General features: G+C 36.9%; 1 protein-coding gene across 1 annotated transcript in view; it reads left to right on the forward strand.

The window, feature by feature from the left end:
- The first annotated feature begins 1,636 nt into the window (after positions 1–1,636).
- Positions 1,637–18,179, forward strand: part of LOC117343882 (myoblast growth factor receptor egl-15-like) — a 130,356-nt gene continuing 113,813 nt past the window's right edge. Inside the window, exon 1 of the mRNA XM_033906429.1 lies at positions 1,637–1,814. The gene's annotated coding sequence lies outside the window, so the exon portion shown is untranslated. The remainder of the gene's footprint in view (positions 1,815–18,179) is intronic.

The raw sequence follows: 18,179 nt of genomic DNA on the forward strand, positions 1-18,179 counted from the left end.
AAATTCTACTCAAGTTTGCTCAAGCTGACAATACTTAAATTATTTTGACCTGTCAGCTTAACGACCCATCATGTAATATTACAATATATATTCTTTTTAACACAAGAAGGCATAAATTTAGCCTTATTTTTATATGTGTGTGGTCTTATGAAATACAAATACTTAAGAATTAATGCATTTTTTTTTTAATTCTAAAAATTCTACAATTTAGAAAGAAAGGTTATGCTACAAAAATTGTGTAACTTATCAAAAGCTGAAAAGTCTTTGTGTAAACAGATCCAGAGATATATTTTGTCTGGTATTTATTGACCTTACAGATAACTTGTTAAAACATTACATTTTCTCTTACTTCAGGAAAAATTATTTATTGACAAGTTCAGGGTAATGCTCTGTACACAAAACCTGGTGATTTAGGACTTTTAATAGACTCATACACAAGTGGTAATGATCTGTTGGCTGACGCCAGGTTAAATAACCTTATCACCAATGTTTACCTACTGACCACAGAGGGATTTACACTGACCGATAGACGTCTCTTCCTTGTGGTCAGTTAACAAGATCAGAATGTTTGATAAACAGATTTTACTTAGATGTGTTGTAAAAATGATTATTTCTAAAAATAGATCAATTGTCCAATAAATAAGGATTTTAATTAGACATTGTTGTGTCTATACCTGTACATGTAGTCAAACCTTTTGTCTCGAAGTTTGCCATGAAAAAAACTTTGAGATATCTGGAGTATTCTAGTTAGCAGAGTATATTTTACATATTTTTTTTTCACTCAAAAAAAAAAAAAAAAAAATTTGAATAAAAAGTATTGAGTATTCCAGGTAACTGAGTATATTTAACATATTTTGTTTTCAATAAAAACTAAATATTCATTTCAAATTTAGTAAGGTCTTCGAGTGATAAAAGTTTGAGATAACAAGGTTTGACTGTTAATATTTTATCTTGATAGATATATTTCACACTGTGACATATTCTAAAAAATAACTTTCATACAGACACAACAGAAATGTTTTATCTACATTTTACAATTTTTAATATTGTGTTATGTACATCCTTGTGTTTCGAGGGATATCATTGGTTTTAGATCTAAACAATATATTTTACTTATGTTATCTTTTAATTAAGGTCTATGACACTGCAAATTCCATGCTGGCTCTATGGTAATTTTATAAACATCTAAATTACCCCTGTGATATTGGTTCTGAAATCTCCTTATTTTTCTAACGCCCACAGTTTAATTCAATAACAATTAGTCATTGGTGCAGGCCCTTGAAACCTCTTTATTTCACTGGGACTTGAATCTCTAAGTATCCCATAACTTTGGCCCCTCTGTATTTCTTAATCAATGTAACAGTGCGATTTAATTGACTCTTATATTTGATAATTGAGTCCTTGAAGCCTCCAAACTTTAACATTAGAATTTCGGTAATGTGTAACCCACATTAACTAGATACAGACCCCAGGGACCTTTTCTTCCACTAATCCATCTTTGACTGTTTATAATCGGTTGGATGATCACCATGATAACATACCCTTATCAGCTGGTCAAGACTGACCATCTCTGACTTGTCCACTTCAGGCTTTGGTCATCAGTACATTGTTAGATTGTGTTGGTCAATGATTGTAGTGGGGAGTGGATTAGAGCGGTCTTTGTGTCCGTGCCTATAGCTCTGACACACTGGTGTGAAGGTCCGTCATTGATTGGGGGATAGGATTACCGGACAGGAAGAGGGGTGAGCTTTATCCCATTATCACACTCCGAGACACCATTTTCCACTTCCTGTGAGCTGTTTGTGGGATATTAAGTAGGTATTTTCTTTTTAACCTTCCTTTCATGTTTTTTTCTTGAAGCTTGTGCAAAATTACGTTAAATTTTCGTGGTGTTTATACTGTGTTAACCCATACCAAAAAAAGGTATAAAAAGTTATAACTTTTTAGTACCTTTTTAGTACCTTTTCTGTACCTTTTTCAAAAGGTACAAAAAAGTTATAACTTTTTTGTACCTTTTTGAAAACTTAAAATTTATGAATGTAACTTTTGATAACTTTTTTGGACTTAGACAATTTTAGATGTAACTTTTTTGTACCTTTCTAGACTTAGAAAATTTGAGGTATAACTTTTTTGTACCTTTTCTGGACTTAGAAAATTTCATGTATAACTTTGTGTAACTTTTCTGGACTTTGAAAATTTGAGGTATAACTTTTTTGTACCTTTTCTGGACTTTGAAAATTTGAGGTATACCTTTTTTGTACCTTTTCTGGACTTAGAAAATATTTACAACATCTGAAAAGATTGATTAATTTTAGCAAAACTTTGCTGGACTTAGAAAATTGCATGTATAACTTTTTTGTACCTTTTCTGGACTTTGAAAATTTCGGGTATAACTTTTTTGTACCTTTTCTGGACTTAGAAAAATTTACAACATCTTAAAAGACTGATTATTTTTAGCAAAACTTGTCTGTATCTTTTCTGGACAACCATAAGATTACTAAATAAATCTTATGTTTGCTTATGACACATAATAATTACTGTAAATGTAATCACAAATAATTATACAAGACAGTGACAGTGAAATTCTATTACAGGTAATTCAATCAATATAAGCTCAATCCCCATTTAAATGGAAATCTTAATTTCATAATGTACATACAATTGATTAAAATACAATTATCAGTGAACTGTAGGGAATTTGTGATGGGTCAGAGAGGCGAATCGCCTTTAGAAGACCTCAACGACAGGTAAGCTAGGTAACAGGTGATTGGAATCCGAAATGTGTGTTGAATTGTCCATGCATAGATAATTTTTTCATTCCAGAGAGGCATCAAAAATATTTTGATAAATAACATACATATAGATTTAAAATTAAACAAGAGATCCTAGAGGGATCTTGGCGCCCACCATTGAATGATCTTCATAGGTTCCATGTTAGATTGATCTTTTCTCTTTTTTTCCCTTCCTCTTACTAATCTGTATAAATTGAGAAACATCCCTCCAGTGCTTTTTAAACAAGGGAAACTTATATATGAAATTTGAGATTTGGCTATAATGGTTGTCTGTCGACAATGTTTTCAGATTGGTCCAAAAATGCAATACGACGGACCAAGGAGAACCTACATATGAAAATTGAGAAAGATTCCTTCAGTTCTTTCTGAGAAATCTCGATACCAAACTTCAATTGTCAAAATCCAAGATGGCTGCCTGTCGGCCATCTTGTTTTCCAATCGGTTCCAAAATGCAATATGCATAACTAGGCACCAAGGGGAACCTACATATGAAATTTGAGAAAGATCCCTTTAGTACTTTCTCAGAAATAGCGATAACAAACTTCAATTGTCAAAATCCAAGATGGCTGCCTGTCGGCCATGTTGTTTTCTGATCGGTTCCAAAATGCAATATGCATAACTAGGCACCAAGGGGAACCTACATATGAAATTTGAGAAAGATCCCTTTAGTACTTTCTCAGAAATAGCGATAACAAACTTCAATTGTCAAAATCCAAGATGGCTGCCTGTCGGCCATGTTGTTTTCTGATCGGTTCCAAAATACGATATGCATAACTAAGCACCAAGGGGAACCTACATATGAAATTTGAGAAAGATCTCTTCAGTACTTCCTCAGAAAAAGCGATAACAAACTTCAATTGTTAAAATCCAAGATGGCTGCCTGTCGGCCATGTTATTTGGTGATCGGTCCCAAAATGCAATATGCATAACAAGGCACCAAGGGGAACCTACATATGAAATTTGAGAAAGATCCCTTCAGTACTTTCTCAGAAATAGCGATACCAAACTTCAATTGTCAAAATCCAAGATGGCTGCCTGTCAGCCATGTTGTTTCCCGATCGGTCCCAAAATGCAATATGCGTAACTAGGCACCAAGGGGAACCTACATATGAAATTTGAAAAAGATCCCTTTAGTACTTTCTCAGAAATAGCGATAACAAACTTCAATTGACAAAATCCAAGATGGCTGCCTGTCGGCCATGTTGTAATCCGATCGGTCCCAAAATGCAATATGCATAACTAGGCACCAAGGAGAACCTACATATGAAATTTGAGAAAGATCCCTTCAGTACTTTCTCAGAAATAGCGATAACAAGAATTGTTTACGGACGGACGGAGGGACGGACGGACGGACCACGGACGCAGGGCGATTTGAATAGCCCACCATCTGATGATGGTGGGCTAAAAAGGTATTCACTTTTAATTTATTGCATTTTTAGTACAATATTCACACCCTTGAAATGCGTTTTTTTTTTGGGGGGGGGGGGCAGTTTTTTTTAAAGTTTATCTTTTTATCTCAGTGGACCAATCATTGCTCAGAGGACGTGAATAATTACAACTTAGCATTGATAAGTCACGACATGAACAAACTCAGTTGTTATAAAAGATAAGCAGTTCGTTAATCCCAACACAGACGTTCATAAACGTACGTACATAGAACATGATGATATAATTTACTTCACGTGGGACGATGGGTCGCTCACCCACAAAAATATTTTCCGGAAAACCCAAGCTTCATTCATCCCAATGGGATTAATATAGCATGGTCTTTGTCAGTACATCGCATATTTTCTGGATGTTTGCGCTTTTGACATTAAATCTTGTAGTAGCATGCACAATTATGCCGCATTGGACACAAACTCCAGCGGTAAACAAACACACGTGTGTAACACTTGTGTCATTTTGATCGTCCAAACTCTCAGACGCTTTGATTTAACTCCATATAAGTAAAGCGTTTTTATGATCTCGATATGACGTAAATTGCAATAAACATTTTAATCTGAAAACAGCGCACACGATGTTTTGTCAGTGAACACATTAAACAAAACAATCAATTGGTCATCTATCTATAAGCCAGATCGTCAGATTATTCACAAAGGACATCTGCAGGAGAATTGATCTCGTAGCATTACAGTAGCCTAGTGCTGTTACTGAAACGTGCACATCATGTGTGTAGGCTACCTCACGAAAAGTGGGACCACGCACCAAAAGTTAACCGACCCCATCAGACACAAGCTGATCACCGAAGACCTCATCCTCGGGGCATCAATTAGAATATAATTAGCGGCAGTCTACTGTACCGAACTCATTGAATTTTGTAAATACCTGTGTACCTGAGGAGTGTCCAGTTCACCTGCTGACATAGCGGTGTCCTGGGGCGTTAATTAATTAGTTACATCGTTGTCATGCCTGACTGCCTATGATTTGTTGCATTGGCCAGTTTACCTGGGTATCTCACCTGTGCACAATATTATCGGTATCAAGAATATAACCGAACATATGACACGTTAGTTTCTCTGTACAGACACTTAGCATGTGTGCCATCATGTGCACTGTGAAAGAGTACGATGTTGCAGTAATCATAATAATAATTAAATAAAAATATATAACAACAACTAAAAAATATATATATAATAATATCGATAGGATTTCTCATGATATCGTAGGCGGCCTAATAACTTTATTCGACATTTTTCTTCTTCGTTCACTTGGCCCTACTGTACACATGTATACCCACCGCCAGGCGGCGCTCCCTTCAGTTTAGCGGGAGATTTGTATTACAAGTGGCGGCCATTTTGTTTGTTTACGGAAACGTGATGAAAGCTTAGGCCTAGAACAAAATCACGTTATATATACAGTATATATTGGCGACATTTAATTTCCCCACTCACGGAATACAATCGACAAACTGGGAACAGAATATCAAATTTCGTCTAGCTTTTGGCGACTTATGATACCCCTTTCACCGGCAAACACTGAATTATCGGACAACATGAAATCAGGGTAAGTTATATGTTCTTATTTGTCTTCGAATCGCAGATTTTGTCGCTCTCGCGATCGTCATACATTAAACAACATTGAGTGAATATGTTCATATGAAATACTTCATGTTTCAGGACTAAATTCACCAGCATTCATGATCCTCGGACCACCCGCCCCCTACGCACAGCCGATTTATAAATGTTGCATCTTTCAATCGTAAGTTTAATTTGCTTGCCAAGTGATTATTTTTTAATCCTTCACCTTCACATTCCGGGTCAATATTATGATATATTTAAAATGGATTCACACATATATGTGGCCATACACGTTCTTCGTTTATGTCGTTTGGTATGAACGTCCCAAAGTATATATAATATACTTCGTTTTTCAATGGATTTTCTTGAAATTCGATACACTATATATTGGGGTGTAGGCAATAATTCGTCAGCTATTTTACCTGATAATTTTTTTCATGTTTTCCCGTACATTTGTTACTATTTTTTACTGAAATAGACGAATATATGCACCATAATTTATGGTAAGTATGAACATTTTGTTCTTTATTCCTAATTATACGCACAACACTATTTTTTTTAAATGTAATTAACACGCAATTAATATCTACGGAATCGGCTACGGTAAATTAAATATATATAGAAATGAGAGGGATTGTTACTTGTTGTGTGCGTGAAATTTCAAGGAAATCCAATAAAATAAAGTCCTAATTGAAAATTTGTCAAAGTATTTAAAATAGATCTACAAAGTAAAATCTATATACAATTTTAGCACATTTTATTTATTATACATAGATCTAGACCATTGGAAAATTTGAGAAGAATCTTTCTTCTTTTATTTTATGTGAATTCATTTAAAATGTTTTATTGCTGAATTAACACACATTGATTACTTTCACCATCAGTTTCCCTTTTAAGTTGATCATCCCCGCCCCCAATATATTAGCTTGTATGCAATGCAAGATGGCTTACAGGCTGTCATTTTGAATTTTATAATTTTGAAGTTTCTCAGAAAGTTATTTATGGATCTTATTCAAAAGAAACATTTTAGGCTTCTGCTTTCAAATTAATAAGATCTAGAAGAAGAGAAAAGCGATTCCTTATTTGGGAATCACTTTTCTCTTCCTTCTTAGGCTAAAGAACAGTCTTGTATATATGATATACCAGGTATATAAAATTGATATTTATATAATAATCATACAATTACATGATATCTCTGGGGGTATCTTCTTTTTGATTTGACATGATAAGTTGTGTTTGTTAGCCTATAGTAATTACCTCTGTCTCCCAGCCCTCTAATTTTGCTGCTGTCTAATAATTCTAGAATTTATTGACAAATTTACACAAAATGGGCCAGGTACAGTTCACAAAATTATGTCAAAACCCAGGGTCAAAGCTCATGAAGGTCATTAGATTGAAAGGTCAATGTAATTTTTTTTTCTTTTCATCAATATTTTGTTTTGGCATGATGAAGCAAATTTAGTTGGAATTAAACTAGGTGTAAACTGACAAGGTCAAGGTCAAATTTTGCGTTTTTTCACTGATTAAATATTTTGTTTCAAGGCTAAAGCAAAGTTGGTCAGAATTAAACATTATAATAATGCATGGAGTCAATTGACCAAAGGTCAAGGTCACTTGGTCAAAGGCCAAGGTCAGATTTTGTTTCAATATAATTCCAACCAATATTACTCGGTGATTTAGGCAGATGGGTTCTTGATGATTATGGGAGATATATATTATTTATTGCCTCATGATGAAATTGATGGGGTCCTTTAAATTTTCAGTGTTCTAGTTAATAAATTATAATAACCCAATTAACTCTCAGCCTGTCCTAGTTATTAAGTTATTACACCGAAACCAGAGTTACAATATGTAAATAGATCACTAACTGTTTTGTTTTCTTTTCTTTTTGATGGACTTTAGAGTGTCAATCCCAAGAAGAACCCTGATCAGCTCCTGGAAAAATCAGTGTTCTTGCAGTATTGTCAGTCAAATCTCAAGGAAAGGATCCCAGAAGAGGAACATTTACATTATTTCAGACTTTTTTCTTTCCTGTGTAACAATGCCTCAAACAGCTAACACATTTTATATAGTATACAATACAATGTGTATTAATAACAGTCCGGTTAGAGTGCTGTGTTATGCAGTAAAAATACTTAATTCTTGATGACATGTTGGTTTTATGTTTACATTAAACGGTAGTTATAATATATACTAGAGAAACAAAGTGGATAATGCCTTGTACAGGAGCAGGAGTATGACAGTGTAATAGTACATGACTGCTGCGTTCATCCATGGAAGGAATCTGTTATTCGAAATAAAGCTTTCCATGAGGACGAAAAATAGTGCTTTTGTTAGTCTTTCAAGAAAATGTGCAAAGTGAAAGGAGATTTCCGTGATGTTTTTATGAATAGTAATTTATTGGTCTAGAAGACATGTATTTAATAAGTATATTTCTGGATAAAAAACATTCTGAAGCAAAATCTTTTTATATTTTTCTGTACCTTTTCCATACTTTTTCTGTAACTTTTCTATACCTTTTTTGTACCTTTTCAGTACCTTTTTCATACCTTTTTAGTACCTTTTTTGTAACTTTTTAGTACCTAGAAAAAGTTATAACTTTTTTGTACCTTTTTCATACCTTTATAGTACCTAGAAAAAGTTATAACTTTTTTTTAACTTTTTAGTACCTAGAAAAAGTTATAACTTTTTTGTACCTTTTTTATACCTTTTCTGTACCTTTTTAGTACCTTTTTTGTAACTTTTTAGTACCTAGAAAAAGTTATAATTTTTTTTTAACTTTTTAGTACCTAGAAAAAGTTATAACTTTTTTGTACCTTTTTCATACCTTTTCTGTACCTTTTTAGTACCTAGAAAAAGTTATAACTTTTTTGTACCTTTTTCATACCTTTTCTGTACCTTTTTAGTACCTAGAAAAAGTTATAACTTTTTTTTAACTTTATAGTACCTAAATTATACCTATTTTTGTGTGAAATGTAACTTTTTTATACCTTTTTTGTACCTTTTTTATACCTTTTTTGTACCTAATAAAAGTTATAACTTTTTTTAGGTACAGAAAAGTTATCAAAAGTTATAACTTTTTAGTACTAGATTGGAACCGCTGTTTAAACATGGTTCCAATCTAGCATCAAAAGTTATAACTTTTTTGTACCTAAAAAAGTATAACTTTTTTGTACCTTTTTTTGGTATGGGAAAGTAACAGATATAAATATTTACGTGTCAGACACTGGTAAAAAATCATATCTTGATCTGCCCTCCCTTTCTGTAAACTTTACTCTGCTATGTCAGCGGAAACGATAATAATAGTTTAAAATATGATTTTAATCAGATTGGTAAAAATCTTACATCAATTAATGCATCCCATAGATCTGGACCGGGGCATTAAATATGGTTGTTATCAGTTTATTCTTCAAAGAAATTGCATTTTGTATCACTAGCAGATTTATCTATTAACTATGCTTAAATATGAATAAATGGAAAGTATTATGTGTCTTCAATTTGTACAAACAGATGTTATTGTGTGTGTGTATACTTTGTACACACATGTGTTGTTGTGTGTGTATACTTTGTACACACATGTGTTGTTGTGTGTGTGTATACTTTGTACACATAGATGTTATTGTGTGTGTGTGTATACTTTGTACACACAGATGTTATTGTGTGTGTGTATACTTTGTACACACAGATGGTATTGTGTGTGTGTATACTTTGTACACACAGATGTTATTGTGTTTCTGTACACACAGATGTTATTGTGTTTCTGTACACACAGATGTTATTGTGTGTCTGTACACACAGATGTTATTGTGTGTGTATACTTTGTACACACAGATGTTATTGTGTGTCTGTACACACAGATGTTATTGTGTGTGTATACTTTGTACACACAGATGTTTTTGTGTGTCCGTATACACACAGATGTTATTGTGTTTCTGTACACACAGATGTTTTTGTGTGTCTGTATACACACGTTATTGTGTATGAAAGCCAAAACAGATACAACACAACATTGTTTGTGCTTTTTCCCTATGATACAAACAGGACACAGACGAAGCCATATTTCATAATTCCTGAAGAGCCGTTTCATGGATTCTTACAATTTATTATTACATCAGTGTTATTATTAGGGATACTTGAAAAGCGGTTGATAATAGCCTTTGGCGTAAGTTACCATGGCGATGTTTCCAGCCTAATTTCCTGTATATATAAATCTATATTTAGGTGGTGTAAAACTTGGAGCGTTATACTTTGATAAGTCGTTCTCTTGCATGTACAAGAATTACTATTTTCATTTCCTTTGAAGTAAATGTCACTGAAGTTATTTCCTTTTGGGAAAGTTCAAATGATATATGGAAACCATAGATATAGCCAAGATGTTCGGTTGGCACCTCAATAAATTTTAATTACACAAAGTCAAATTTAGCAATAAAATTCAAGACCATCTGCCATACCTGTCACTGTGTGATCAATTGGAATTATATAAATGTGTATTCCATGTTTTGTGTTTTTGCAATGTTAAAGTAGTTAAGGCTTTTAATCAACTACAATACAAAATAATGTAAGTAAGTTTTGTATTAATTAAAAAAAAAATCCTTTTCTGATATATTTATACAACTATCTTATAATTCATATTTGAAAAAAAAAAAGTTGACACTTTATAATCTTTCTGTCTCCTGGAGAACAGTGGTCTGGAGGTAATTATCAAGGCCTTAAGTGATCATGTTACAGAAATGTAGCATACAGTCTGAAGTTTCCATGTTTCAGTTATGTAACATACAGCCTTAAGTCTCCAATGTCACAGTTAAATGTAACATACAGCCTTAAGTCTCCAATGTCACAGTTAAATGTAACATACAGCCTTATAAGTCTCCATGTTACAGTAATGTAGCATACTGCCTTAAGTCTTAAGTGTCACAGTTAAATAAAACATACAGCCTTATAAGTCTCCATGTTACAGTAATGTAACAATAACAGCTTTAAGTCTCCATGTTACATTAATGTAGCATACAGCCTTAAGTCTCTTTGTCACACAACCTATGTCTCCTGATTGTCACATTAATGTAACATACAGCCTTAAGTCTCTTTGTCACACAACCTATGTCTCCTGATTGTCACATTAATGTAACATACAGCCTTAAGTCTCCTTGTCACACAACCTATGTCTCCTGATTGTTACATTAATGTAGCATACAGCCTTAAGTCTCCTTGTCACACAACCTATGTCTCCTGATTGTTACATTAATGTAGCATACAGCCTTAAGTCTCTTTGTCACACAACCTATGTCTCCTGATTGTCACATTAATGTAGCATACAGCCTTAAGTCTCTTTGTCACACAACCTATGTCTCCTGATTGTCACATTAATGTAGCATACAGCCTTAAGTCTCCTTGTCACACAACCTATGTCTCCTGATTGTCACATTAATGTAGCATACAGCCTTAAGTCTCTTTGTCACACAACCCATGTCTCCTGATTGTTACATTAATGTAACATACAGCCTTAAGTCTCCTTGTCACACAACCTATGTCTCCTGATTGTCACCGTAATGTAACATACAGCCTTAAGTCTCCTTGTCACACAACCTATGTCTCCTGATTGTCACATTAATGTAACATACAGCCTTAAGTCTCCTTGTCACACAACCTATGTCTCCTGATTGTCACATTAATGTAACATACAGCCTTAAGTCTCCTTGTCACACAACCTATGTCTCCTGATTGTTACATTAATGTAACATACAGCCTTAAGTCTCCTTGTCACACAACCTATGTCTCCTGATTGTTACATTAATGTAACATACAGCCTTAAGTCTCCTTGTCACACAACCTATGTCTCCTGATTGTCACATTAATGTAGCATACAGCCTTAAGTCTCTTTGTCACACAACCGATGTCTCCTGATTGTTACATTAATGTAACATACAGCCTTAAGTCTCCTTGTCACACAACCTATGTCTCCTGATTGTTACATTAATGTAACATACAGCCTTAAGTCTCCTTGTCACACAACCTATGTCTCCTGATTGTTACATTAATGTAGCATACAGCCTTAAGTCTCCTTGTCACACAACCTATGTCTCCTGATTGTCACGTTAATGTAGCATACAGCCTTAAGTCTCCTTGTCACACAACCTATGTCTCCTGATTGTCACATTAATGTAGCATACAGCCTTAATGTAAGTCTGGATGTCAGAGTTAGACCATGTCAGATAAACACATAATGATTTAACTTATAAAATACAGAAATACATCCTGATTTCAAAAACTGATATGTTATCTAGTAATTAAAGGAAAGCTGTGGTTCAAAGGAAATACACTGTATTGTTTATGGGGATATATAACAGAAAGTAAACATTTTCTCCTGTGAAAATTTCATGGTAATTCCGGACATTTTGTTATTTGTACGAGAAACATGTATTTATCATCTCGATACCAATCATAACCGTTCCACATTGTCTCCGGAGCGAAGGCTCCCTAATTGTGATATTGTTGTGATTTAGATAATTCACCAAAGAATGTGTAACTAATGAATCTGCCAATCCTTCTTGTTTTTTCTTGCTCAATTTTCATCATTGAATGCTAGTTGAATAATTGAACGGTATTTGAAGCCCTAACCGTCCGCTGGAGCCAAATGAAACCAGTGATTCTGAGCGTGAGATAACTTATGACATGTATTGTTGACATGAAGTGTGTATGTCGATATATTCAAAGATCTGCCTGGACACTTGGAAAGTTGACTTTTTCTCCCCTTTTTTCTCCCATTCAGGAAAAGTGAAGGGAGAGGCACACAAAGGGTTATTTCTTCAACGTGTCAGTAAACAGGGAATACATTCATTTCGTGATGGAGTTTGGAAATTGGATTTTTGTGTACAACACTGGGTAGTTTGTAACTGTAATCTGGTACAAAACATAAAATATGCAATTAGATTATAGATCAAAATGACAGATTTGTAAAAAATTATCTGTGATTGCTAAAGTATGTAGATATCCTTATAGAACTCCCGGGGAACTCCCAGCTGTTAAGCAGGGTATGTTAGAAAATCTATAATCACGAGAAGAAAACACCTTTTGCCTGGGCTAAAGTTTCTCACATTTTCACTGGGCTAAAGTTTCTCACATTTTTACTGGGCTAAAGTTTCTCACCTTTTCACTGGGCTAAAGTTTCTCACATGTTTACTGGGCTAAAGTTTCTCACCTTTTCACTGCACTAGAGTTTCTCACATTTTTACTGGACTAAAGATTCTTACCTTTTTACTGAGCTTGAGTTTCTCACCTTTTTACTTGACTAGAGTTTCTCACCTTTTTACTTGACTAGAGTTTCTCACCTTTTTTACTGGACTAAAGTGTCTCACCTTTTCACTAAGCTTGAGTTTCTAACCTTTTAACTTAATTCTTTTTTTTTTGAGAGGATGTAGAGCTGGAACATGATACTGGTGTTCTGAGAGACAGGATTGGAGGGGAGTAGAACAGTCTAGTGTTTGACCTAATTCTGTACCCAAAGAAGTGAGAACAGCTGGTGCTATCTCTGATAGAATGACCATCCTAAAACTTCCTGTTTATTTCTGGTTTAGTCACCATAATATTCTGTAATGGTGTGTACTTAATGGCACTTTAACACCATACAATGGAATTGGTAAGAGGTCAATGTTTAAAAATAAATTATTTCCTTATCCATCTGATGAAGAATTATTCTGAGGCTTGTTGTACAGAAATATTACTATGATCCTGAGCCACATTACTTACAAGTTTAATATCCCCCAGAATTACCAATTACTCTTTGATCTGATGTTGTGATATATATGGCTATCTGAAGGCCTCATAAGGGAAGCCTTCTTAACAGGAAATCTCAGAGATTTCTTTCCCATTTTGTTTTCCTATATTGTTTTTGTGGTTGCTAATCCAGCTAACTCAAGAAAACCAGAGACATTGAGAATTGTGCGTTGACCTGTCCACCGTTCCTACTTTCATGGTTTATTTGGCCTGATCTCTCATGACCTATGAATGTTTTGTGTGGTTTCCTGATTACTGTATAGCATCATACTTAGTATTTCTGTCTTATCTTATCCTCTACTGGTCCAACTCACCGAGAAGATAGATTTACCGCCATTGGTCAGACTTTCATGTCACTCAGTGTGTCTGTCTATTGTCCGTCTGTTGTCTGTCTGTTGTCTGTCTGGTGTCTGTCTATTGTCTGTCTGTCTATTGTCTGTATGTCTATTGTCTGTCTCTCTATTGTCTGTCTGTATGTCTGTCTGTCTATTGTCTGTTTATGTCTGTCTGTCTATTGTCTGTCTATTGTCTGTCTATTGTCTGTCTATTTTCTGTTAGTCAGTCAATCACTTAGCAGGAATGTGTTATTGCTTGTTCTTTCGCACATGTGAAATCTTTCGGAGGTGGTATTGTGAATCTCGGGTTGAGATTTGGGTAAATCTCATAAAAACAGAGGGAGTACTAGTGTAAAAGGAATGGGTCAGTGTGGCTTGTATATAGTGTTAAATAGGGTCTCTGTCACTCAGCTGACAAAGCATGCTTCTTTGCCTCAGGAAGCAGAGCCATGGCTTATCAAGACCGAGACCCACCGGGTTCGATTCCTGTCGCGGCACTCAGCAGGATTGTGTTTTTGCCTGTTCTTCAACAGTACAAACTACACATATCCTAGTATTGGGGCAGTACCATTCTCTCTTGCAGAGTACACTAAAGCAATGCACGTTATGCCCTTACCTTTAGAGTTACTGCCCTTTGTTGCTCTCTTGTCTAAGAGGTAACAATACGTTATTTTTTGTCTATAGTCAACATTCTCTATGTCTGAACATGAAAAGTTGTGAACTACAAAGAGGCTCCAGCCGTATATTAAGTTTTGTGTTTCCATACAGTAATTACCCTAAAAATAGCCTCATTCCCCTATAAGATATGGTATTTAAATACATAATGACAGGCCTCCTTCTAGTTAGATTACCAATATGATGCATGACATATTTATGCATAATTAATGAGCTACTCTATACTGATATCATTGGGTAATTGCTGCCTGAACAATAACAGCCCTCAGGGTTCAGTTTCAAACAATTCCAGCTTACACACTTGCAATGGGAAATCTAGAATATCAATGCATGTCATGTAAGTTTACACATAATCTGAGGCTACTCAATACCAATTAGCTGAACATTTCTTTTTTCAAATAGCTAGTCTTAGGTTAAAATGATTATTATCATTTGATGCATGAATATTTATATAAATGAATGAAGTCTGTCTAAAATGACTGATAATTTATTTCTTTTTTTAAATCATCGTGATATGCTTTTCTATAGTAATAGTCATACTTTGACTTTGTCGTAGGAAGTTCAGTCCAAAGATGTAGATTTTAAAGTGTTGAAGTAGATGAATCGGAGAAAGTCGGTGTTGTGTCAGTTTCTGTGTTGTCGCAGTGTAGTAAGTGTGCTGTGGGGGCTTTGAAAGGCTGTGTACGCTAGGATGCCCAAGGTTTATCACACGGAATACTTCCCTATTTACTCGGAAGTCATGGCATGGAAATTTGAACATGTACCTTGAGCACAATTTTCGACTACACAAAAAGAAATATAAATAAAAAAAAAATATGTTTTAAAAGTTTCTTTTATGTTAGAATAAAAAAAGTTTAATCGTATTCTACCCCTCGATGACATTTTGATAATCGTATTTAACTCGAATCCATTTCCTGTACCAGCTCTGACTCTGTAGGAAACAAAAGTGGAAACAATTTCAGGAACATGAAATGAAAATTGGATTGGTGAAAACCTTCTGACAGTTGCACGCAAGGTACTTGAAATACACTCTTGTTGTATGTCAAATTTAAATCGGATTAAAAGACATTTTTATTGACGTTCTTTTAATTTAAATTCCTACTGTGCTGCTCTAATAGAGAGTTTCAATATCGATCATAGTCAATGTATGTAGAATTTTGAAAAATAATAGAAAGATGTACGACCACAAATGATTCAAATTGGCCTTGTAAAACAAAATAAATGGCTCCGTTCTCTTAGTTGTATCGTATCGGTGTCTTGATTGAATTTCAAAGAATCGGAGTCTTTATGTTATCTGTTTTAAATTCTATACTTTCTGTACTGTATAATCAATGAAGCTTTGCATTTACTCGTACATTTTGTAGGAAAATGTGGAAATATTTAATGACAGTTATGAACATTGGAGGAAAAAGCCTCAAACACTGTAAGTGTAACCAAACCATTTGTCTCGGTTTGCGTAGAACCAAACTTTAAATTTGCTTCATGGAAATTGTTCAATAATAGAAAATATGAAATGAATAATGAATACTTGTTGTTTTGTAATTTATATGCCAATGAGAATCAATAGAAATTTAGTTAGTGTATGGAGTTTTCGATTTGGGATTTTTTGTCGAAATTTAAAGATACATGAGCGAGTGTTCAGACCACATAACAAGGACCACAATATGTCAGACCCCCTCTCTCTCTCCACCAACACCTCCTCCCCACCACATAACAAGGACCACAATATGTCAGACCCCCCCCCCCCCTCTCTCCACCAACACCTCCTCCCCACCACATAACAGGACCACAATATGTCAGACCCCCCCCCCCTCTCTCTCCACCAACACCTCCTCCCCACCACATAACAGGACCACAATATGTCAGACCCCCTCCCCCTCTCTCCACCAACACCTCCTCCCCACCACATAACAGGGACCACAATATGTCAGACCCCCCCCCCCCCCTCTCTCTCCACCAACACCTCCTCCCCACCACATAACAGGACAACAATATGTCAGACCCCTCCCCCTCTTTCCACCAACACCTCCTCCCCACCACATAACAGGGACCACAATATGTCAGACCCCCCCCCCCTCTCTCCACCAACATCTCCTCCCCACCACATAACAGGACCACAATATGTCAGACCCCCCCCCCCTCTCTCCACCAACACCTCCTCCCCACCACATAACAGGACCACAATATGTCAGACCCCTCCCCCTCTCTCCACCAACATCTCCTCCCCACCACATAACAGGACCACAATATGTCAGACCCCCCCCCCCCCCCCCCTCTCTCCACCAACACCTCCTCCCCACCACATAACAGGGACCACAATATGTCAGACCCCCTCCCCCTCTCTCTCCACCAACACCTCCTCCCCACCACATAACAGGACCACAATATGTCAGACCCCCTCCCCCTCTCTCTCTCCACCAACACCTCCTCCCCACCACATAACAGGACCACAATATGTCAGACCCCCTCCCCCTCTCTCTCTCCACCAACACCTCCTCCCCACCACATAACAGGGACCACAATATGTCAGACCCCCTCCCCCTCTCTCTCCACCAACACCTCCTCCCCACCACATAACAGGACCACAATATGTCAGACCCCCTCCCCCTCTCTCCACCAACACCTCCTCCCCACCACATAACAGGACCACAATATGTCAGACCCCCTCCCCCTCTCTCTCCACCAACACCTCCTCCCCACCACATAACAGGGACCACAATATGTCAGACCCCCTCCCCCTCTCTCTCCACCAACACCTCCTCCCCACCACATAACAGGGACCACAATATGTCAGACCCCCTCCCCCTCTCTCTCCACCAACACCTCCTCCCCACCACATAACAGGGACCACAATATGTCAGACCCCCTCCCCCTCTCTCCACCAACACCTCCTCCCCACCACATAACAGGGACCACAATATGTCAGACCCCCTCCCCCTCTCTCCACCAACACCTCCTCCCCACCACATAACAGGGACCACAATAAGTCAGACCCCCTCCCCCTCTCTCTCCACCAACACCTCCTCCCCACCTACATAACAGGGACCACAATATGTCAGACCCCCTCCCCCTCTCTCTCCACCAACACCTCCTCCCCACCACATAACAGGGACCACAATATGTCAGACCCCTCCCCCTCTCTCTCCACCAACATCCTCCTCCCCACCACATAACAGGGACCACAATATGTCAGACCCCCTCCCCCTCTCTCTCCACCAACACCTCCTCCCCACCACATAACAGGGACCACAATATGTCAGACCCCCTCCCCCTCCTCTCTCCACCAACACCTCCTCCCCACCACATAACAGGGACCACAATATGTCAGACCCCCTCCCCCCCTCTCTCCACCAACACCTCCTCCCCACCACATAACAGGGACCACAATATGTCAGACCCCCTCCCCCTCTCTCTCCACCAACACCTCCTCCCCACCACATAACAGGACCACAATATGTCGGACCCCCTCCCCCTCTCTCCACCAACACCTCCTCCCCACCACATAACAGGGACCACAATATGTCAGACCCCCTCCCCCTCTCTCTCCACCAACACCTCTTCCCCACCACATAACAGGGACCACAATATGT

Source organism: Pecten maximus, chromosome 15 (assembly GCF_902652985.1).
Source record: "Pecten maximus chromosome 15, xPecMax1.1, whole genome shotgun sequence".
In the NCBI taxonomy this organism is placed as follows: domain Eukaryota; kingdom Metazoa; phylum Mollusca; class Bivalvia; order Pectinida; family Pectinidae; genus Pecten; species Pecten maximus.